This window comes from Lepidochelys kempii, chromosome 3, assembly GCF_965140265.1.
Source record: "Lepidochelys kempii isolate rLepKem1 chromosome 3, rLepKem1.hap2, whole genome shotgun sequence".
Taxonomy (NCBI): Eukaryota; Metazoa; Chordata; order Testudines; family Cheloniidae; genus Lepidochelys; species Lepidochelys kempii.
The window spans coordinates 162,882,077-162,907,001 of record NC_133258.1 but is presented as its reverse complement, the minus strand read 5'-3'; the positions used below and the strand labels follow the sequence as shown (position 1 = coordinate 162,907,001).

Here is a 24,925-nt window from a genome sequence, read left to right as displayed (position 1 = left end):
ATCTGGTAGAAGAATAAATATGAAACACATAAGTGAATACTACTGAAAATCTCAACAAAAAATGGAAATATTAACCAATGCTTTTCTTCTTCCATTTTCTGCTCAGTTTTAAAAATGAGCGAAGAGCTATAGTTACCATAAGATATTTTCATCATTCTCTAATTTGTCAAAAACCATCTCAAGTCTTTCTAATTCCTAACATGATAGGATGTGATGTTTCTCAAAACTTTTAACAGTGTATATATAAGTTCAACGGAAGGAATTCAATACAGGCTAGGTTGTCAAAAGTTTAAAAGCTTCAGTCATGTAGAGCATCAGTCACAAAGCATGAAATGGAAAAAAGACAATTGAACAATTGCTTCTTGGCTGTTTTGTAAGTTCTTGTAAGTTTTGGGAAGCAAAGGATTCTGAATTTATGTAACCTCCCAGTGGACTTAGATTAAAGTGGATGAAAGAAAACAAAGTTATCACACACCAATTCCTGCTAAACCAGGGGCTGATTCTTGTTAACAGGACTTCTTTGTATCCTGGGTGAGGATTATCGGTCTTCTGGACATTTAAACAGTTTAGAGGGTCAGTGAGGATGCAATTAAAATGAATTAGAAATTTTTTTTTAATGTTCTAACAGTACTGGATGTTCGTATCAGCTCTTTAAATAGTGTCAGTAGTAACTGTGTTAAGACATGTTTAATCACAGTTTTCAAGCATGTTTTCCCTGTAAGTGTACACCCAAGTCTACAAAATCTGTCTCCTATGTCAATATGTTGCTAAGAGAAAAGAAGCCAGAATTTTTTTGTTGCTTTTCTCCTCTACTCCAGCAAAGCTTCTCTAAAGAAAGAATCATATTCCTCTTTTGTCTACAGCTACAGTGATAATACTGTAGCTAGCTAGCCTTCAGTCCGTTAAGGATATGCTTGCTCTCTCTCCCCTGCCATCTCTCCAGTTTTAAAACAATTATCCGTACAAACATTTCAACTTGGTACTGAACATAAGAGTGAGAGTAAAAAGGAAAAACAAATTCTTGATTTTTTAAATAAGGTTTCTCACATCTATATTAGTTTTTGTGTTTTCCACCAGATGTCTGATTTGGAAATTAAGATCATTAATAAGCAAAAAGCAGTTCTTTTCCCAACTTTTACAGTCAGCAGAGTAAGACTTTGGTATTTGAACATAATAATTTCTATTAAACTGCATTGCAGTTAAATGCACATAGGCCAATAATTGAACCTTCTTTCACAAACAAACAAAAGGGGAGGGGGCTGGATTTAGTTAAAACAAAATGAGTTACAAGTAGCATTGTTTGAAGCCAGCAGACATAGTGTAAGTAGGTTATAGAAAAGCTTCTCCAAACATTTTTTGCTGATATTCCTCAAGTCAGACCAGCAACAATTCTGTTTTTCCAATCCTGGGCATTTCTTGATAATGTACATCATATAAGCTAGAAACTTAACTGAGACCACCAAACTCATTTTTACTTGTGATCTTAGACAGTTTTCAACCTAAATCTCTAGAGGTGAACAGCTATATCCATTAACCCAATATGACATCTAGCCTTCCAACTACCAATTCTAAATCAATATGAAGCTTCAATTAGGAGGCACTTACAAACACAGAGAGCTAATAGGAAAGAAGAGCAGTTTCTTGACCTACCTGCTGCTTTTACTGGTCATTATCATCAGGAAAGAGTCTAAAAATCTCCATTCCTCACCACTTTTTTAGGGAAAGAGGCCCTATCAAAAAAGACCTCAGATCAGATTTTCATAATCACTCCCTTTAAAAGAGAAACTCTTTTTAAGCACCACTTTAAGTGATCTACAAATTTATTTCTTGAATATATGATTATGTTGTGCATAACTATACTGTACACAAGATAAGCATATATGCAGGAAATGCTGTGGAAGAGACTTAACAAAATGGCAAACACCTTAATGCTGTCGAAAGCCTAAGGATCTTTCATCTCAGAATCTGTTACTCCCGTTTAGCACTTAACTGATTTTCCTACTTGAAATGTGTCAAACTTTGTATATAAATACAATTTATATGACAATCTGAGTGGATGATAGCCCTGCTACGATATGCATTCAGCCTATCACTGCAGTAGTGCATTGGGAAAGGAAAAATACTATTTTTCTTGAAATGTGATCGCCAACGACAGGGCAAGGCTACAAATTCTTGCACCGAGTCCTCCCAAGAAATCACCTTGATGGTGAGTGGCCTCTTCAAGTGTTAATGGAAAATATGTTGAGCCTGTTCCAAATTATCTGTTGAAAAGCTAGCTTCCTTGTGTTTTATGGGTACATCATATTTAATTATAAATTGCTCAGACTTATACACAGGTTTGTGTATACTGTTAATTTTTAAAAAATCACAAAAAGATTTGAATCTGACTATATAACTACTTGTTTATTCTTTCCTTAATAGGATATCAATTAGGTGAATATTGGTTTACTATATTTCCTCTTGAATAAACAAGATGGGGTATAGCACATCCTTTCTCAGAACATCATAGCAGCTGTTCGTGAATGCGAGAACGTAAACGTTTTATTTCTACTTAGTAATGATCTCCAAACTGTTATCATATTCTATGACCATTTCAAAGACATCACCAAGTAAAGGGAAAAAATAGTGTTGTATTTACATTTTTCACTGAAAGCATACAAATAGGTAAAGAGAAATATTGCAACTGTTATGATAACTACTGTACTTGATTTTGGTTTCCACATTTGTAAAAACTGATAAATAATTTTATGACTTCTTTTTTAACAACACACTTCTAAAGCCTTATTTTTTGTTTTCATTTATTTTTATTTTTATTCATTTATTTATTTTCAAATGCTTTGGAATACCTTAGACCATATTTATATTAAGTGTGCAGTTTTAGTATTAAGAACCTACCAATCACCATGAGTTTAATCTATAATGATAGGTCTCATGTAGTTGGACAGTCTGGGAATCAAATATACTAACTATAATTTTTTTGTTGTCAAAACACTCACATGTTCATATTTACTGAAGCAGAAATGCTATCCTACAGCTTTTAATCCAAATTGGAATTAGTTTGCATATGCATTTTAGATAACTGACTCTAATGGCATCATTTAATGTTTTCCTTGTTCGGGAAATTCAGGAAGTGACATTTTAAGATTTCCTTGTTGATAGAATCTTTCCTCATATGCCTTATTATAGGTGAATTACAACATGGCTGCAGCACTGTTTCATTATTTGCACATGCATTTTGGCCCTAAATACAATTTTATTATCTACAAAGCATAAAATATCCAAGTGCTCCAAAGAATTAATTTAGAGAACCTAAGCATATTGCACAGAACATAAAGTTGACCTTTACCGTCTACAGCTTTTGGAATAGAGTGGGATGTGGAACACATCATAGGCTTAATGTGGCACAACGCTGTCTGCAGAAACTTGGGTGGGACTGTGACTGCCTGCCCATTGCACCCGATGATTGAATCTGCTGTCACCAGCATCCTGATAATAATGAACATTCGGCTTAACGACCGTGATTATGATTATCATAATTGATGTGCAAGTGCAGTGTGTGGGGATCATTACAGCTGAACTGTACAGCAGAGAAACATGCCTTAGTTATAGATAATTTTACTTTTATGCATTGATTGGGATAAAATATGCCTTTCAAGTTCAACAGGACAGCTTAATATAATTTTAGGAAGGTTTCTACATATATGAATTGATGATTATGAGCTTGCTGCAAAACAGCCACTCTAGCTGTTTGTTTTGAATGGTTTCATTCCATTAATAACAGCAAATAATTAAATAATTAGATATTTTCAAGGGGAAATATCTTATGAGTACAGCCTGCATTAATCAAATATCAAATTAAAAGTGTTTCTGATTGCTATGGCATTGCCTATGCTAGGAAAAAACAGGATATGTAATTCACCCCCAGTACAGCTCCACTGACAGTTGCAGCACTGGAAGCTGTATTGTAGACAGGACACAGGCATTTTTATCACTGTGTTGTGTAACCTGCAGAGCATGTGGTAAATATTCCTGTGCATTGTATACACTACAGTTTCCATCATTTTTGCCATCATTGTAGAGTTACAGATCCAAATTTTGCCAGGGTAGATACAGTCATTAACAATTCATCAGAGACAGGATTTTTTTTTTTAATTTTCCATGATAATGATTGCCTTCATCTGAGCTTGTAAAGAAATGCACAAGTATGTGAACAAAAGTCTACACTAACTATATATACACACCACGTATATACATACATTATATATATACGCATACCCAAATAAAAGTGTATTTGTACTGCAGATGTGAGTTTGTATAATGTGTATGTATCATAGTGTATGTAATAACACTTGTTTACACGAGGACTACATTTCGTTTTTAAAAGCAAATTCTTTGCCCAAATATCCTGGCCTTGTTACTAGGCACAGCACCACGCTGTAGAACACACTCCTGAGCATGGATTGGATTGCCACAGAAAAGTTTGCACGAGGGGACTCAGGAAGAAAATCACTCTGAGCATCCCATTGCAGAGTTCCTCATGCATTGATCCAGTGAGCTGGGATTTGTTCTCTTTAACAACAAACGACTGGGCATCAAACCCTATGGATTCACAAAACACCAGGACCATTTGCATGAAGGCTCTGTGCCTCCGCAACTGCTCTGGCTCCAACAGGCTACCACAGTGGCTAACTGGAGATTCATGACTAGATCTGGGCCAGAGGTCCCAACAGAAAATACAATACAGCCTGGAAATCTCTGTGGGGTAGGAAGTGTGCAAGCCTCTGACCTACCCACATCTACCTCCTCCTTCCCCATGTATACCTAGCACCTGCAGAGCACTGTCCGTGGAGCATTGCTGGGGTGGGGGGAAAGAGTGTCCTTTCGAGGAAAAAATGTTTGTTTTTAAAAGTCAGTTTTATCAGGCCTGGGACCAAAACTACAAATGTATTAATCATAATTGTATGGTTACTGCATGGTGTCACTAACGGGACAGAGTTAAGATTGTTTAGGTGCCATAACTGTGCATTTCCAAACCTTATGATTTGTGAATTTCTTCAAAATGTAACCTTAACTCCACATAATCTGGATTTGTAATGCCTGTATTTTGGGATAATTACAAAATACATTTAATATTTTTTACCAATAACCTTACCCTCAACCTTAACTCCCTTTTAACATTTTTTTCTGGGAATCTCCTATTTGTTTTTTGTTTGTTTGAGTTATAAAAAAAAATCATACAAAGATTACCCAATAAATAGAAAGTGAATGGCACCATGTGACATCTCTAATAAGTTAAAGATTTGTGGAATGATTACATCATTTTAATTTTTAAAAAAACTTTTAAGGCCAGATTTACTGGTATGCTCTGGTTGTTGTACAGCACTATGAATTACAAACACAGAAGAAGGGACATTTGTAACGTTTCTGTGGGCCAGATTCTTGGTGCCCAGTTCAGCTGCTTTGTATTTCGCAACCAGTGTATGGCAGCTGAAAAGCTGGCCTAACAGGGCAGTTGGAAATTACCGTAGTGTAGGGGAATTACTAGGTGGTATAGTCAGCATAGCTGCCTCCACTGCTACATAGAGGACATGTCAGAGTTGGAAAGGGTTGTTGCCAAATCATGCTGCTCTTCCAAGGCTAGAAGGGACCCTTGTGATCTTCTAATCTGACCTCCTCTATAATGCAGGCCATAGAACTTCCCCATAATAATTCCTAGAGCATGTCTTTTAGAAAAACATCCAATCTTGATTACGGTCTATCAGTTCCTATATGGGGAACAAATATTTAATCAAGCGAAGAAAGGTATAACACAATCCAATGGCTGGAAGTGAAAGCTAGATAAATTCAGACTGAAAATAAGACATGCATTTTTAACAGTGAGAGTAATTAACCATTGAAACAACTTACCAAGTGTTTTTGTGGATTCTCCATCACAGACCATTTTACAATCAAGTCACCCCTTAACCTTCTCATTATTAAGCTAAATAGATGGAGCTCCTTCAGTCTATAAGACATGTTTTCTAATCCTTTAATCATTCTTGTGACTCTTCTCTGAATTCTCTTCATTTTTTCAACATCCTTCTTGAATTGTGGACACTAGAAATCTACACAGTATTCCAGCAGTGGTTGCACCAGTGCCAAATGCAGAGATAAAATAATCTCTGCTTCTGTTTGAGATTCTCCTGTTTATGCATCAAAGGATCAAATTAAACCTTTTGGCCACAATATCACACTGGGAGCTCATGTTCAGCTGATTACCCACTGCGACCCCCAAATCTTTTTCAGAGTCACTTCTTCCCAGGATAGAGTCCCCCATCCTATAATTATGGCCGACATTCTTTGTTCCTAGATGTACACATTTACATGTAGCCATATTAAAACACTTATTTTCTTGCAGTCAAACAAGAGATCTAAATAGCTCTGAATCAGTGTTCTCTCCTCTTCATTATTTACCACTTGGATTTGTTAAGGAAAAGTTAGCATATGTGACTCCATTTTGGTTTGGGGCCCACCATTGTCCAAAAACAAGCACATCATACACCAGAAGGCGTGTTCCTTAGCTACTACATTCCTGTGAAAATCCTCCTCCTTGTCTCCAGCCTGCCTTGACTCCAACTATCTGTTTTTTGTCAGTCCCTAAACTCCTTATCTCCTGGCCTTTGATGTGAGGCCTCCCATCCTGATAATAAAAGTTACTAATGCATGGCTTTAGGACCATGCTATGTAATTAACATACTAGTTTAGCACAAGGAATGCACCAAGCAGGGATAGGTGGTAGATAAGAAAAGGGTTTGTTTATTGGCTAAGGTTTCTGATGCACGAGGGCAACATGCTTTGCTAAAAAGTATATAACCTTTGTATAATCTGTATTCGGGGTCCCCTCCTGGTTAGCAGGGGGGCACCACGCTCGAGCGTAATAAACTTAGTGTCTTTTGGGAACTCTGCAGTTGTGGAGTTTGTTTATGTGCCTCAGCCTAGATTCGAACTGTGTGTGACCTATCAGGTATAATTCGCAGCATTTGTGTGCATGTCCTACCAGATGTAATTCATAGCATTTGTGTGCGTGTCCTATTAGGTATAATTCGCAGCAGTTGTGTGCGTGTCCTCTCAGGTATAATTCGTAACAGATTATAAGGTGGATAGAAAGCTGGCTAGATCATCAGGCTCAATGGGTAGTGATCAATGGCTCCATGTCTAGTTGGCAGCCGGTATCAAGCGGAGTGCCCCAAGGGTTGGTCCTGGGGCCAGTTTTGTTCAATATCTTCATAAATGATCTGAAGGATGGCGTGGATTGCACCCTCAGCAAGTTTGCAGATGACACTAAACTGGGAGGAGAGGTAGATATGCTGGAGGGTAGGGATAGGATACAGAGGGCCCTAGACAAATTAGAGGATTGGGCCAAAAGAAATCTGATGAGGTTCAACAAGGACAAGTGCAGAGTCCTGAACTTAGGACGGAAGAATCCCATGCACCGCTACAGACTAGGGACCAAATGGCTCGGCAGCAGTTCTGCAGAAAAGGAACTAGGGATTTCAGTGGATGAGAAGCTGGATATGAGTCAACAGTGTGCCCTTGTTGCCAACAAGGCCAATGGCATTTTGGAATGTATAAGTAGGGACATTGCCGGCAGATTGAGGGACATGATCGTTCCCCTCTATTCGACATTGGTGAGGCCTCATCTGGAGTACTGTGTCCAGTTTTGGCCCCACACTACAAGAAGGATATGAAAAAATTGGAAAGCGTCCACCGGAGGGCAACAAAAATGATTAGGGGACTGGAACACATGACTTATGAGGAGAGGCTGAGGGAACTGGGATTGTTTAGTCTGCGGAAGAGAAGAATGAGGGGGGATTTGATAGCTGCTTTCAACTACCTAAAGGGGGTTCCAAAGAGGATGGATCTAGACTATTCTCAGTGGTAGCAGATGACAGAACAAGGAGTAATGGTCTCAAGTTGCAGTCAGGGAGGTTTAGGTTGGATATTAGGAAAAACTTTTTCACTAGGAGGGTGGTGAAGCACTGGAATGTGTTACTTAGGGAGGTGGTGGAATGTCCTTCCTTAGAGGTTTTTAAGGTCAGGTTTGACAAAGCCCTGGCTGGGATGATTTAGTTTGGGATTGGTCCTGCTTTGAGCAGGGGATTGGACTAGATGACCTCCTGAGGTCCCTTCCAACCCTGATATTCTATGATTCACTTTCTCAATTTCCATGTCATCTGCAATATTAAATGTTAAAAATATTAAAAAATGTTAAATGATGTAGAGCCAAGAACAGATCCCTGTGGGACCATTGTTACTTGTGTAATTTAGAGCATCCCTTCAGCTGCTCCAAGTTATGCCTTGGACTTAATTAGTCCTTAGCTGGCCCCAAGATCTTACAGCCCCCTTTCTTCCTCTTGCCCTGACCACAGCTCAGTCAAAACCAATGATCTGGCCCTGATTGTAAAGTTTGTGATATTTATGAAAAGCCATCTTTCACAGTCACTGTAGACCACATTTTTGTCTGCTGTGTGTTATCCTTCAAAATAAGCATTGTGAGTCAGACCCTCTGATGCACCCTAGTTTAAGAGTCACTTTTAAGATTCCCCGTGCCTACGCAGCTCCTGTAATACCCACACCTCTAGCCATTAGCACAGGAGGAGCACCAACTATCTATGCACCAGCAATCCCCAGCCCTTGGGACCCTGGACAGCTAGGATAAAATAAAGCAGCCCTGAGGATGCTTTGATTTATGCCGGGGAGCAGCCTAGTAGGCAAATGGTCCCAGGATAAGGGAAACATAAAACTGCCTTAAAGCTACTTTTGCATGCCTCTCCTGACCTGTATCATATGCATCTCAGCCACAGCCATAGATCTGGACCTAAAGCCTCCACCAATGGTTTAAGTATCTTAAAGAGAAGTGCAATGTAAACTCTTGTCAATCTGATTGGGTTAACACACAAAGCAGTCTGTCAATTTGATTTACATATTACTTAGTATACAACTTTCCATTATAGTATTTCCTTTTAGTAAATACTGTAATATACTTTTGTGTACCATATATTTAAAAGGCAGACAAATGTCACAGCAATCCTCATGAAATACCATGAAAGATACGCTGAATGTTAGCAATAGGTAACAATGGTAATTTACTATCTCTCATTACCATATGTTGCATCATTCAGTCAGAGGAGAAAACAATTGGTTTACATACTTGACAGTTTGCATAAACAGAGATTTCCCAGATTTCTGGTTGGAAGACTACATCATGTTTACTGAAATATGCTTTCTCTTGAAGACCACTTTGTCACTGATTTCATTAAGTCAAATGGTACTAGAGTTCCCATGGGAAAATGTTCTTGAGTTATAGATTATTCTTTCTGAGAAGATCCTAGAGGTCATCCTACTGGGGCTGCCTTTGAAAATGCTGCTCTTAATAAATTCTGTAATGTAAATGATGGACTGATAACCAGATTATTAACCATAGGCTGGCAGTCAAGTTATTTTCATAGGTGCATAAGGAAGGTTAAAATTGTGAGGCAAATTAAAATCCACAAAACGTATCTCAGGATATTATTTAACCAAGTGTAAAAAAAGACAGTGTGACCAACTGAAAGGTTAAAAAGAAAGCCTGGAACAATTTTCTGTTGAAGGTTACTGGTGACTCTAAGAAAATAATAAGTTTGAAAGAATAATACAAAGTAGTAACTGGGAAGATTCGAGTCATTTAGTAAAGTTATTTGCATGAGAAAAGACACTGTCACCACTTTTCTAATCCAATCCACTCTAGTGGTTATTTGCAAAGGGTTTGTCAGCAACTAGTAGAACATTTTATAAAACCTGATTTTCAGTTCTGTAATTTCTCAGCGGGAAAATGCAGTCCCTTGATGATGATCCAGGGCTTTGAAGAATAAATTGATTCTAAAGAGAAAATTAGATGGTACTTATTATACTGTCTAACTAGCAATCCAGTGTCATTTGTCTGTTGGATGATAAATGTCTTGCTTTGCCTACCTTCTTCATTTAATAATGCAACTTGCATGTTAGTGGCATAGAAAGAAAATCATGTATTTTTATAAGAGCAAACTTTGTCCATCATTTCTTATAGTACAGCTCGAGGGGCAAGAATGTTTTAACTTCCCAAATAATTCTTCTTGTGCAAATTTCTTAGATGTTATAAAGCTTTTGTTTAAACAGAATTACTTTGGAAATAGAGTATACCCTGTAATCCCTCCAGCACTCCAGAAAAGTAATGTAAGGTTATCAACTGAATTGGGAGTTGTACTGGTTGATGAAGTTCCACCTTAAAAGAAGATTAAATAAACCATAAACAACAAGCAAATAAATAAATACAATTAGAACTGGGCATTCACTATCTTAATGATTCTCAATCTGTTGGAACAACAGTTCTTCTTATCTGACAAGGGGACTATGTGAATCTATATGGAATTTTCTATGCAGTTTTGCACTAATTAATCAATATTCTTGGAAATTTAGAGCTCATTCCTGTAGCTGCCCCATGTGTGATGCTCCCACTGAAGTCAATTTAAGTCACATTGTCACTGAAGTCAACCTGGCTCTATTTTGAAGTCTGTGGGAGTTCTGCATACACTGTGGCTGCAGATTCAGGCCTAGATAGTCTTAGAGGACATTCATCTGCCATTATGTTCCGAAGCAAATAGAATTGAAATGAAAGATGTCAAAAAGCTCTTTTGAGTTGTGTAGGAAATACATGGCATATAGAGTTGTCATTAATGTAGCTCAATGAAAAGCATTCAAGATACAGGGCCAGATCCCCGGATGATGTAAATCACAGTTTAGCTCCATTGACTTCAATGGAGATGCATCACTTTATATTAGATAAGGAGCTCTCCCATAATTCATACAATATTATAGGCAAAAAAACCTGATACCTGTTTTCAAGAAGAAATTTTCCAGGAGAAAGTTGTTACCCAGTTTCCAGAGGGATGAGAAATATTATTTCATTATGGATTTACTGTACCCTATCTTCAACTTCAAAATTGACTGTGGGCTTAAAAACTCAGGGCCTGATTTGCCAGCACACTCTCTGGCTACGTTGTGCAGTCTTGAGAGCCCTCACTCACATCCTGACCTGATGGCAAAGTATAATAGTAAATATTGTCCTGAGAGAGAAACTACTATATGATGCTGCTGCACTGTGCTTGAATATTTTTATGATTTATACTCAGTTGGATTAACAAGGCGTTATATCAGTTTTGGAGACAACACTTTTGGAGGTAGCTGCTTGTTATCTCTCATGGTATTAGTTTGATATAAGCTGGAAGTACCCTCCTCCATTTGAAATACAGATGATGAGTCAGACTCTAATCTCATTTACACAATTTTAAATGCAGAATCACTCTGGGTTTATACTCTGGAATATATTTCAAAGCTTCTGCATTAGAGAGAAGAGTTTACTTCTGTATACTCTTCACCAACTCAGGTTAAATGAATCCACCTTGATAGATATAAGACCAGGTACCTCAGAGTTTCTGTTTGCATGAGTCTGCAAAAAGGCTTCTCCACTGTTTTATACGTTATGTAGTCATTGTTACCACCAGTGTAAATGAGTGGGGAAGTCCTGTACTAAACCCACTTTACACAGGTTTAAATGACTACAAAAGACACAAGGCAGCGAAGAATCAGGATAGTAAAGTGAAAATAAGTATATAAGAGACCGATTTTACTTAGAACAGCTTGGAAAAGGCATTATGATACTTTTAGCAGCATTGTTTTTTACAGTGAATCAGTTTGGGCAGGGTTCTACATTTTGGCCATTAGGAAGGAAACAAATAATAAAATTCCTGTCAGAAGGCTTTGAGGCGTGTTCAGATCTCTGAGATGTAGTTATATGAAAGAATGAAAGCTAAGTGTTAAATGCCACTGTATACCAACTGTATGTCCTGCTGTTTTGTTAGTAATACTATGTAGGTGTGAGAGACTCAGACCTAAAAGAAAGAAAAAGTCAATCAAACAATAAAAAGCTCTGCATATTAAAACAGACTTTGTACCCTCATGTGAAGCTGCTTGATTGAGCAGTGCAGTGTCAACCATGTCTTTCTTCTAATGCTAAAAGTAATGCACATAGACAGAGTGACAATCAGAGTACAGCCTCCCATCAGCTGTAATTAATCTTTTAGTTAACAAAGACTAGAAAAGCCTCTCATCAGCCTCTTTTGAAGTCTGAGGGACCCTGTTTTTTGATGTTTGCATTCTGAGTAAAATTGTCCCCACCAGTTCTAACAAATTGAAACACCAGGCTAATTATGGCGGCTAATGAAGTGTGTGGAATGGTCACAGCTTGTCGTGAAACTGTTCCTTCAGCTCAGATTAGAGTTTCATCAATCACTTTTTTAAACTGATCCAGAATTGCTTCTGCCCAGTGCTTGGCATTTTTAATGCTGTTTCTGTAATTGGTTTTTTCCCCAAAGCTTAGACTGTTTTTTGAAATATTACATTCTCAGGACAGGACTTACAAACTCTAGTTTATAAAAAAACATTTCATTATTGCCTCTATCAGCTGATCAAGTGGTAGAAAGCTAATAAAAGGAGCACAAATATAAAATTTGATATATTGCTTTTAATCCAGCTAAAGGTAGCAATAAAGCATATATACGTATATGTATATGAATCATTATTACTGTGGACTGGCTGTATACTGCAATCATATGAGACATGGTTTGTGGGCTAGATGGTTCAAATCCCACCAAAGGACTTAAATGAAATGAATGTGTTGGTCTTAGCTTATTTCCTAGTGGATTGCAGCCCTCCATATATCATTCAACATAGTTTGGCGTGATTTGTAGTTTTTGCAGATGTCCAGGCCTTTGGCAGCAGGAAGACCAAAATGTCTTACTATTTAAAGAATTTGAACACTCTGGTCAAAACTGACGTCTTCAGAGACGTATGGGAAGCTTTACAATATAACTCATACAGCTACTAGCCTGTCAATGAACAAAGTAACATATAACAATTTTTAAACATTCCCAGTTCCTATTCATTTATAAAATTTTGATTTACTGCATTGGCATTCTACTATACAGTATTTCTTTGGGAGTTCTGTGTAGATGTTAAAAAATACATAGGACTAAATTCTGTCATCCAACATGCACATTGGAGGATATAATTTAATCTGTGCATTATCCACCTTAAAAATGAAATAAACATTTATGCGCTTGGTACTATAACTACTTGTGTTTGTATCAGAGGTTGTGGAGACTACTGCACACATGCACGTCAAAATCACATCAGAAGGGAAAATAATTTTAGCTTTATTAAAAGCTATTATTATTTATATTAAAAATCAGAAATTAAATTTGTGCTAACACATCTAGTATATTGCATTTTTCTGAACACTGTACCATCAGCGATATAATATTTGACAAGTATCAAGTTTCTTCAAGTAGTGTTTCTGTGGGTGCTCTACTTCAGGATACAACTGCACTCTGTGCCTTTGATCAGAGATTTTTGGTAGCAGTGTTCATTCAGCCCGTGCATGTGCCCCACATATCCTCATGCCCCTTGCCAAGGCTATATGGGGCTGCACAGGCGAACCACCCCCAGTTCCTTCTCATCCGCATTTGGCCTGAGACAGAATCTACTGTGTGCCATTTCTCTAATATTCAGCTTTTTTCTCAGATAGTTACCTATATTTACTTACCTTATAGTGTTATAGTTGTCGGAACAACTGTTCCCCTTTCTTAAAAAGGTTTTTCTTTCTTAAAAAGGTTATTCATATAGATATATACTTAGGAGATTTCCCTTTCTAAGGGTTACATTTTCATTAGTTTTTCCTTGGGAATGGTAGACTCCCCAGCACTCAAGAGTGCCTTTACTATCTGAGTAATACTTGTATCTCCAGTGAGCGCAAGATCTCACTTCCTTCAAGGGTCGATCCCTCCAAAACAGAGAAATTAAGTTTAAAGTCCTAATGATGGAACAAGCTTTATGTCCAGCTTGGGATCCAGGAGCAGATGACCCTCTCTACATCGACCTCCCAATACCGCTAGTCACCAGAGATCAGAAGTGAGGTAGGCGGTACCAGAGCAGCAAGTACATCTGTGGTACCAAAGTCTTCATCTACATCTGCCTCTAAGCAGATGGAGGCAAGGAGTAAATCTCCAAGGAGCTCCTAGTCACCATCTCAGAAGAAGGCTATGGAGCCCTTAGGTCCAAAGATGAGCTCTATGCAGGCTCCAGGTGAGGCCAGTACACAAAAGTGAAAAGGAGTCAGTCATCTAAGAGAGACTTGGCACCAAATTCAGATACCCATACCCAGAGCGACAGAGACAGGGTTGAAAAAACCAAGCCTGTGCCTGAATAACACTCAGTACTGATAAATAGAAAATGAGTGGCACCAAAGACCGCTCATCTAGCTACAGTACCAAGGAAACCAACACCAACTCACTCCCATACCAAACACTCGGTACCAGCTATATCAGTACCAGAGCCATCCTCCACAGGTTACCACTCGGCCCAAACTTTGATACTGTTAATACAGTGAGAGTTTAGGTACCCTGATAATCTGATAATATCTTCTGAGCTGGAGTCTCCTCTATTAACTGGGGGGGTTGTCAATGTCAAGATTCTCTCAGTCACCAAGCCCTCTATCACCTAGAACAGTGTTTCTCAACCTTTTTGATTCCAGGGACCAGCTTGCTGCCTTTCTAATCTGTCTGGGAGATCTCAGGGACTGGTGCTAGTCCACAGAGCGGTTGTTGAGAAACACTGACCTAGAGTACCACACTTGCCCTCATCTGTTTTGCAAATGATACAGCTATCTCCCCGCTTAGAGTATGTGGAAGAGGACTGTCAAATTTTGGTGCAGGTTCTTCTACCTGTTATAGAAAACCTCCCTCTCTCGCTCCTATACTGACATATTACAGGAGGATAGACTTCAAATGAGACACCTAGAAGGAAAACAGATGGCTGCCTCCACCTATGCCATTTGGGCCCCCTCAGTGGCCCTGTTGGGACCAGTGGGCGTTCTATCACCAAGAATTCACATTGAGGTCCTTGCAACACTGGAGGGAACAGAGAGAAGCCCATTTAGCTCAACCCCCTTTCCACTTATGCCAGAGAAGAGACCTTTGAGGAGCAAGAGGCATAGGCTAATAAGGACATGACACCTTTTACTAATATTTCTTCCTCACCACTTGAAACTGTCGTGTCTCACCACCTTCTGTGGCAGATGCCTCCAGGCAGTTTCAGAAACTGATGAAGTGGATTGCTGACATGCTGCAGATTCCCTTAGAGGAGGTTCGGAAAGTCCACCATAAACTCCAAGATATTTTCCATACTTGGATATCTATAAAGATTGCCATTCTGGTTAAAAAGCTTTTATGGAGCCCACTAAGATGGTATGGCAAACTTCACTACCGTACCACTTACCTGCAAGAGGGTGGATAAAAAGTATTATTTTCCTGCTAGGGAACTGGAGTTTCTATTTTTTCCCTAATAGTGGAGGCCGTTAATGAACAAGACAGACAGCATAACTCAAAGTGACCCCCCTACGTAAGGAACACCAGAGGCTTGATCTTTTTGGTCATAAATCCTATGCTGCAGCCACACTTCAGTTCAGAAGAGCAAACAAAGACATTGTGCCAGGCCTCCTTGTATGTGGCAGATACCGCAGCATAGCCTATTTCCAGTGCAGAGGTCATGAGAAGAGCATATTGGCTACAGGTGTTCGGCTTTCCAGGAGAGCTTTAGAGTACTGTCGAAGACTTCCCTTTTGATGGTCACAAGCTTTTTGCAGACTTGACAGATATATCTTTCCACATGGTGGACTTGAGAGCCACACTGTGATCCCTAGGGATTACTCTCCTGTAAATAAAAGGAGATTTAGTAGGAATCAGACCCCTGTTCAACAGATTGTATACCATCTGAAGCCCTGCCCAAGAGACAAAGATGCTCAAAAAAAGAAACCTCCTTCAGCTACAACTACATCTTCTCAGCCATTCCTCCTACGGTAGCAATAATATCAGACACTTCACTTTTGGGTTGCAGGGCACATCTGGGACCTCATAAGGTACAGGGAAATTGGTCACTACAAGAGCAGCTTCTCAATTAATCTTTCGGAAATGAGAGCCATCAAAACTGCTTGCCTACACTTCTACCACTAATCAAATCTAAGTCAGTAAAGATGGACAGACAACGTGGCATGCATGTATTAAATCAATCATCAGGAAGGCTCACGTTTCCATCTCTCTGTTCCAAAAGCGATAAACTCTGGAATTGGTGCATAGCCTACCACATAGTCATCTCAGCTTTTACATTCCCAGCTATTCAGAACACCATGGCAGATGACCTCAGCAGCCATTTCTTTTTAAATTACAGACAGGAACTGAACTCCAGAATCCTCCACAATTTAGTCTTAGCCCGGGGGTTAGTGGAGGTTGATCTGTTTGCCAGGACAGCCAATGCAAAATTCATTAGGTATCACTCCAGAGGGGGTCTTGATCCCCAATCCAGATGTAAGCAGGGTCTGAATGAGTTTCCCCCCTGACATTTAGTGATGATCTTGAGGAAAAGAGTTCAGGAACAGACTATATTTGCATAAACACACCTACCCTGCCTGGGAATTCAGCAGAGGGACCTGCTTTGCCAAAGTGATCAATTTTGGCTGGTGTTGGGTTACAACTCATTTTAGTACTGAGTGTAGGGATAATGAAATGCTATCCTGATTGTATGAGTAAAGGACAGCATAACTCTACTTAGCCTTCCCTGACTGCTAGGGTCCCCCTCAACTGAATCTCACTTGCTAAGCAGTGGGTAGGGATGCCAAATCACATTGAAAGAGAGAGAGGGTGGCGATAGGTGTTCCTGCCTGGTGGTGTGGGCTCTGCCTAAGGAGTCCTAGAACACCATTTTAATCTCCCCCACTCTGCTTAAAGACAGCACTAATTAGACTCAATTGAGAGTCCTTGTTTTGTTTAGTGATTTCTAGAGCTGAAATCACTGATGACCAGGTCTAAGTGCTAAGCCTTAGACCTGGTGTGGGACAGCATTTCAGTGAAACAGACTGCGCTACCTGCACTAGCAGGGAGATTCCCACTAATTGCTGAAATCAGTGAGAGCTGAGTTAAGTGATGGGACCTCAAGACGCGGCATCGCAGAGAGTGCAGTAGAGAGGCAAGTGGCAGCAGAGAAGCAATGGCACAGCGGATGACAGTGCAGCAGCCCACAGTGGTGGCACCAGGCAGTGATGCAGAGTGAATGGCGGCAACTGTGAGCCCATTGCAGTGGAGGGAGAGGGGAGTGATGTGTTAAAGGAACATTTGTTTGTCAGACTGTCACACTGCAAGGTGAGACACTGAAGCAAAGGGTGCTGCTTAACATACTCTGGGGTGGATGTTTGCTCATGGTCATATGCATTCGAACCATGGTCGTGGTATTTTCCCAAATTAATGCTGGGTTCCTTTTCCCTTTTATTAAAAGTTTTCTTTGCTATACACAGACTCCGGGCTTGCAAGTGGGGAAGTACTGCCTCTTAGAGGTGCCTGAGGTGGTTTTAATTTTCCCATATTGGGTGTGGGCTGGAGACGGTTCTGTTTTGTACTGTTAAGAGGAACCTCTAGATATCAAACCCGACTCTTTGTTGCTGCCAATTCCACCTGGCATGAAGTGTACGTATCAGAGACATGTTCCTCATCTCACAGACAAAAGGACTTTCCTATTCATATCCACCAACACTATTACTGTTAAAGGTTCTCAGCAAGATCAAACAAGATTGAGCCAGTCATATTGATTCCACAAATGAGGCCAAGACAGGTCTAGTATCCTTATTTGATCAGACTCACCCTCTCTATCCTTTGTGAAGGCTTCCGATCAGTCCTTGCCTACTGACTCAGAATGCTGGTCGAACACTTTACCCCAAGCTGCAGGTTCTGAGACTTCAAGCATGGTTCCTCAGTGGTTCTCAGGAATAGAGATAACCCATTTTTCAGAAGTACAAAACATCTTATTAAATAGTAGACAAGAACTGACAAGAAATACCTTCAGAAATGGGAAATATTATCATCTTTGGTGTAACAGCCAGATTTCACCAGCTTGCTCTTCTCTTCCCAGGAGAATTATGCGTTAGAACTGAAAAATCATCTCTTTTCCTTGAATTCCATTATGGTTCACTTAGCAGCAACAACAGCTTTTCACACACCGATAGGAGGGTTTTCACTCTTCGCTCACCCCACTCTGGCAAGATTCCTAAGAGGTTTATCAACTGTCTCCCCACTAATCAGAGTTCATATGCTGAGCTGAGACTTGAACCTAGTACTTAATTGCATTACGAAACATGGTTTTGAGCCACTAGTTACATATTCTTTATTAGATTTATCAATGAAGACAGATTTCCTGGTAGCAAAGGTTGGGAGAACTGGGGGCCTTAATGGTAGACCCTCCATTTATGATATTCATCAGAGAGAAATGCTACGGACATATCCAAAATATTTTGCCTAAGGTATTTCATATTAATCCCTTCATATTTCATATTAATCAAACCATTCAACTCCCATTTTCCCCCAAAATAGCACCAGACTAGTCAAGAAGCCATATTCCATACCCTACTTGTCAGGAGGACACTAACCTTCTGTCTAGATAGGACCTAACCATATAGAAGATCTCCTAGACTATTTGTATCCATTGCAGACAGAATCACAGAATCATAGGTCATCTAGTCCAGTCCCCTGTATTCGTGGCAGGACTAATTATCTAGACCATTCCTGACAGGTGTTTGTCTAACCTGTTCTTAAAAATCTCCAATGATGGAGATTCCACGATCTCCCTAGGTAATTTATTCCAATGCTTAACCACCCTGACAGTTAGGAATTTTTTCCTAATGTCCAACCTAAACCTCCCTTGCTGAAATTTAAGTCCATTGCTTCTTGTCCAATCCTCAGAGGTTAAGAAAAACATTTTTTTCCTCCTCCTTGTAACAACCTTTTACATACTTGAAAACTGTTATCATGTCCCCTCTCAGTCTTCTCTTTTCCAGACTAAACAAACTCAAGTTTTTCAATCTTCCCTCATAGGTCATGTTTTCTAGACCTTTAATCATTTTTGCTGCTCTTCTCTGAACTCTCTCCAATTTGTCCACATCCTTCCTGAAAGGTGTCGCCCAGAACTGGACACAATGCTCCAGTTCAGGCCTAATCAGAGTGGAGTAGAGCTGAAGAATTACTTCTTGTGTCTTGCTTACAACACTCCTGCTAATACATCCCAGAATGATGTTCGCTTTTTTTTAACAATGTTACACTGTTGACTCATATTTAGCTTGTGGTCCACTGTGACCCCCCAGATCCTTTTCCACAGTACTCCTTCCTAGGCAGACAATTCCCATTTTGTATGTGTGCAACTGATTGTTCCTTTCAAAATGGAGTACTTTGCGTTTGTTCTTATTTAATTTCATCCTATTTACTTCAGACCATTTCTCCAGTTTGTCCAGATCATTTTGAATTTTAATCCTATATTCCAAAGCACCTGCAACCCCTCTCAGCTTGGTATCATCCAAAAACTTTATAAGTGTACTCTGTATGCCATTATCTAAATCATTGATGAAGATATTGAACAGAACCAGACCCAGAACTGATCCCTGCGGGATCCCACTCATTGTGCCCTTCCAGCATGACTCTGAACTACTGATAACTACTCTCTGGAAACGGTTTTCCAACCAGTTTTGCACCCACCTTATAGCAGCTCCATCTAGGTTGCATTTACCTAGTTTATTTATGAAAAAGTCTTGCGGGACAGTGTAAAAAGCTTTACTAAAATCAAGATGTACCACGTCTACCACTTCCCCCCTATCCATGAGGCTTGTTACCCTGTCAAAGAAAGCTATCAGGTTGGTTTGAAATGATTTGTTTTTGACAAATCCATGCTGGCTGTTACTTACCACCTTATTATCTTCTAGATGTTTGCAAATTGATTGCTTAATTATTTGCTCCATTATCTTTCTGGGTACAGAAGTTAAGCTGTTTGGTCTGTAATTCCCTGGGTTGTCCTTATTTTCCTTTTTATAGATGAGCACTATATTTGCCCTTTTCCAGTCTTCTGGAATCTCTCCTGTCTTCCACGACTTCTCAAAAGATAATCGCTAATGGCTCAGATACCTCCTCAGTCAGCTCCTTGAGTATTCTAGGATGCATTTCATCAGGCCCTGGTGACTTGAAGACATCTAATTTGTCCAAGTAATTTTTAACTTGTTCTTTCCCTATTTTAGCCTCTTCTGATCCTACCTCATTTTCACTGGCATTCGCTACGTTAGGTGTCCAAATCACCACCAACCTTCTTGGTGAAAACCAAAACAAAGAAGTCATTAAGCACCTCTGCCATTTCCACATTTTGTTATTATTTCCACCCCTGCTCATGGAGTAATGAACCTATCCTGTCCTTGGTCTTCCTTCTGCTTCTAATGTATTTGTAGAATGTTTCCTTGTTACCCTTTATGTCTCTCGGTAGTTTGATCTCATTTTGTGCCTTAGCCTTTCTAATTTTGTCCCTACATACTTGTGTTATTTGTTTATATTCATCCTTTGTAATTTGACTTAGTTTCCTCTTTTTGTAGGACTCTTTTTTGATTTTTTAGATCATTGAAGATCTCCTGGTTAAGCCAAGGTGGTCTCTCGCCATACTTCCTATCTTTCCTACACAGTGGGATAGTTTCCTCTTCTGCTCTTAATAATGTCTCTCTGAAAAACTGCCAACTGTCTTCTATTGTTTTTCCCCTTAGACTTGCTTCCCATGAGAGCTTACCTACCAACTCCCCGAGTTTGCTAAAGTCTGCCTTCTTGAAATCCATTTTCTTTATTTTGCTGTGCCCTCTCCTACCATTCCTTAGAATCATGAGCTCTATCATTTCATGATCACTTTCACCCAAGCTGCCTTCCACTTCCAAATTCTCAACCAGTTCCTCCCTATTTGTCAAAATCAAATCTAGAACAGCCTCTCCCCGAGTAGGGTTCTCCACCTTCTGAAATAAAAAATTGTCTCCAATACATTCCAAGAAGTTATTGGATAATCTGTGCTCTGTGCTCTGCTGTGTTATTTTCCCAACAGAGGTCTCGGTAGTTGAAGTCCCCCATCACTACCAAGTCCTGTGCATTGGATGATTTTGTTAGCTGTTTAAAAAAAGCCTCATCCACCTCTTCTTCCTGGTTAGGTGGTCTGTGGTAGACCCCTACCACGGCATCACCATTGTTTTTTTACCCTTTTTATCGTTACCCAGAGATTTTCAACAAGTCTCTCTCCTATTTCCATCTCAACCGCAGTTCAAGCGTATACATTTTTAATATATAAGGCAACACTTCCTCCCTTTTTTCCCAGTCGGTCCTTCCTGAGCAAGCTGAACCCTTCTATACCAATATTCCAGTCATGTGTATTATCCCACCAGGTCTCTGTTATGCCAATTATGTCATAGTTGTGTTTATTTACTAACATTTCGAATTCTTCCTGCTTAGAAACAAGGGTTTGGTAATTTCGAAACAGAGATTATCAAAATGGATCTCCAGTTTATTAAAATAAATTATAACAGAACTCATATTGAATCCCCTTCGAGAATGATAGCACATTCCATGAGAGCACTGTCTATGTCTACTCTTACTTAACAATGTACCAGTTGCAGACATCTATAGAGTGGCAACTTGGTCATCTGATCCTACTTTTTCTAATCATTTTGTCTTTTTACCTGCAGCAAGATCACATGCAGCTCTAGCCAATGCAGTTCTTTCTTCTGTATTGGACTCTCCTCCGAACCTCCCACCTTTTTAATGGGGGTACTGTTTGGGAGTCACCTGAAGTGGAGCTCCAAAGAGAGACTTCTCAAAGAAGGAGGAGAGGTTACTCACCTGGTGCAGTAACTGGAGGTCTTCAAGGTATGTCCCCCTGTTGGTGCTCCACTACCCCACCTTTGTCCCCTGTGCTTTGGAGTCTCCCCTGTGTCTTTGCGGTGGAGAAGGATCTAAGGGCAGTTCACCTGTGCAGCCCCACTTAGCCTTAGTGTGGAGGATAAGGATGTGTGGGACACATGCATGGGCCAAACAGGTACTGCTACCAAAAATCTCCAATCAAAGGTTCAGGGTGCATTCTGAAGTGGAGTGTCCACAGGGACGGAAATCTCAAATAACTCCAGTTACAGCACCAGGTGAGTAACCTTTCCTTACTGTCTCTAAAATTGGGCCTATCAACCAATATATAATCAGTTGCAATTTGATAGAATTAGATTCATATCAATTGCCAAAATGAATTTTTGCCAAATGGGTAAATGACCTGTGATGGTGATCTGTTATTCTTTGACATTTTTCTTTAGACATGGTTGAACACTGATATTTGACATACAAGAAAAAGCTGCTGGATTTACACGTGGGACTGAATAAATAAATAATCACTAATGATAAGCAAAAGGAAATAGGACAGGAAATATAGTTTATAGTATGAAAGTGAAAGAAAGGAAGAGGAGTAACAGGTTTTTGGCCTAGAAGAAGTGGTCCCTGTTTTACTGACTAGGGCAGATTACATGAGGAATCTGGGAGGGGACCAGGAATTGTTCCCAGTAGCAGGCGGTATCCAAAATCACTGGTGGGCCTGCAGCTAGCAAGGGCCACTTTTGTATTCATGCCTTCTATTCTCTTCCACAGGTTGATCATATTTTCAAAGAGGGAAAACTGGAACATCATTCAAGGATGTCACAGGGATGTCTTTTGGTAGGGGATAAGGAAAGTTTGTACGGAAGTAAAGGAGAGGGACACCCCCTTACCTCTTCCAGTGCCAGAGCCTCCGCCATTCAGAATGAAAATCTGGGATGCTTAATAGTACAGGGCAGTTAGGAGAAAAACCTGCACTTATACCTTCATGTTCTCTCCCAGTCCCTACCTCTCCCTTTCAAATCTAGCTCTTACCCTACCATTTCCCTCAACTGTTTCCCCTCTGATACATATAACCCCAATTCACTCAACCCTTCCTTCACCAGATGACTCCATTCCCCTCTGCACTGAATCCTGCCTGCCCAGCCCATCCTCCTTCAAGCTCACAACCTCTTCAAATCTCCTTAGCTCCCCAAAATTCCCACCTGCTCATAAACACATGCATGCACACAAAATCCCTATCTCCTAATACCTCCTCTTCCTGCTTAATCTCTCCATAGTTCAGAACCACCTCTTTATCTCTGAATTCTTAACTACCCAACATACCCCTCCTGATACAGAAAAATCGGTGCTCAGACCCTCGTCTTCTCTACTCAACACCCATCACCAGAATCAGAAACCATGTAAACCATATCAGAACCGTCCCCAGCACTTGTTGCTGAGTCTGAAGCAGCAGGATCAGAGGCTCCAGAGAAGAACTCTGGCTGCAGGGAGCAAGGAATCTTATATTCTGAATTAGCCCCACAGAAGTATGCATTCCCTGCTCTGTGCCTTTTCCCTCTGTTCCCTGTAGCCTGTGTGTTACACCTCCATCAGAAATCCTCGGGGGGCAACAGATAGTACTGTACAACGCAGTATTTCAGCCACGCCGTTGTGGTATTATTGATGAGATTTAGCCTCATTAGCCCCTAAATGCCACCTACTGCTGGTTCTTCCAAAACATACATACATATATAAATAGAGAGAGAGAGAGAGAGAGGACAGGATAAAAATAAAACAGTAAATACCCTGAAATGGCTCGAACCATGTCAACATGGCCTAAAAGATTTCTGAGTAAGGGAAGACTGATACCAAATAAATAACAGCCTGCTGAGTTTGTTTATGTACCTTATGCACACAAATACTCAAGTATACCCAGTCTTTGTGCATGCAAATGGCCAGTTAGATGCCTATCTGACCATATGCATGTGAAAATACCTGCTGTGACTGCCCCAGAAGGCATTTGTATATATCAACTGGGCACATATAAATGTATGCTTAAATCTGTTATCATATTTAGACATTACACACACACACTATAAAATATATTCGTAGGATAGAGGTCCTGAGGACTAAATAGCTTGTTTAGGGTGTCTGATGCGTTTTCATTCAGCAAAAGTCTTTCAGGACTACTGTGGTGCACTATTCTAAAAGGTGGACAACTTGTATCATGACTAGAGCTGGTTGAATCCCAGTATATCTGTTTCACTAGAATTTCTGAGATTTCAAATTAGAGCAAAAGCAAATATTTTATAAATTACTTGCAAAATGGACATTCCCAAAAATGTCAGTTTCAGAAAATTTTCATGTTGGAATTTTGAAATTTTGTTGGAATTTTGATTCAAATTTTATTTTATATATTTTCCACATTATAGTATTTTTATATTTACATTATTTCATAACATCAGTAGTAGTAGTGCATACGATGCATTATTACTACTAATATAATAATATGATATAATGGAATAGATTATTTCAACTATTATTTTTATTTAAAAAATAAAAGGATGGAGTGCTAAAAGTAGTCACTTTGGAAATATATTTAATAGCAATGCTTTAATCATATATGGGGAAAAATAAGAACTTCTCAGGGGCTATGGATAGATCTCTTCCACCCCAACCCGTCCCTGCCCTCATTTCCCCCCACCCCTATACCCAGTGGCCACTGAGCGATTTAATCAGTTGCATCCATAGTTTTGAAGAAGAGGAACAGGTTATGTGAACAGTGAGGAAGAGAGAACTCCCCCATCTTGATCCAAGAAATAGATTATCTCATAAAGAAGAGAAAATTACTGGTAGAAGAACTGAAGCACTGACTGAGGGCTGGGCCGAATATTCTTCTTTTCCCAGATGCAGTGAAAGTCAGGCTACCTGCCACTTCATGAGAAGGGTCGTTGGGAAAGTGGGCCAGGAAGATCAGATTTGGTCACAGATTGAACATGACTATTATATAAACCCCTTTGATAGAGCCAAAGAAAGAATTGATACCGGTTGCTCCAACTCTTCCTTTTCATAGAGATAACAGAACAGGGACA

At 39.7% G+C, this 24,925-nt stretch overlaps 1 protein-coding gene across 3 annotated transcripts in view; it reads left to right on the top strand.

Annotated features, from left to right (window-relative positions):
- The window catches only part of SPATA17 (spermatogenesis associated 17), a 146,336-nt gene that overhangs the window by 109,250 nt on the left and 12,161 nt on the right, over window positions 1–24,925 (top strand). The window lies entirely within an intron of this gene.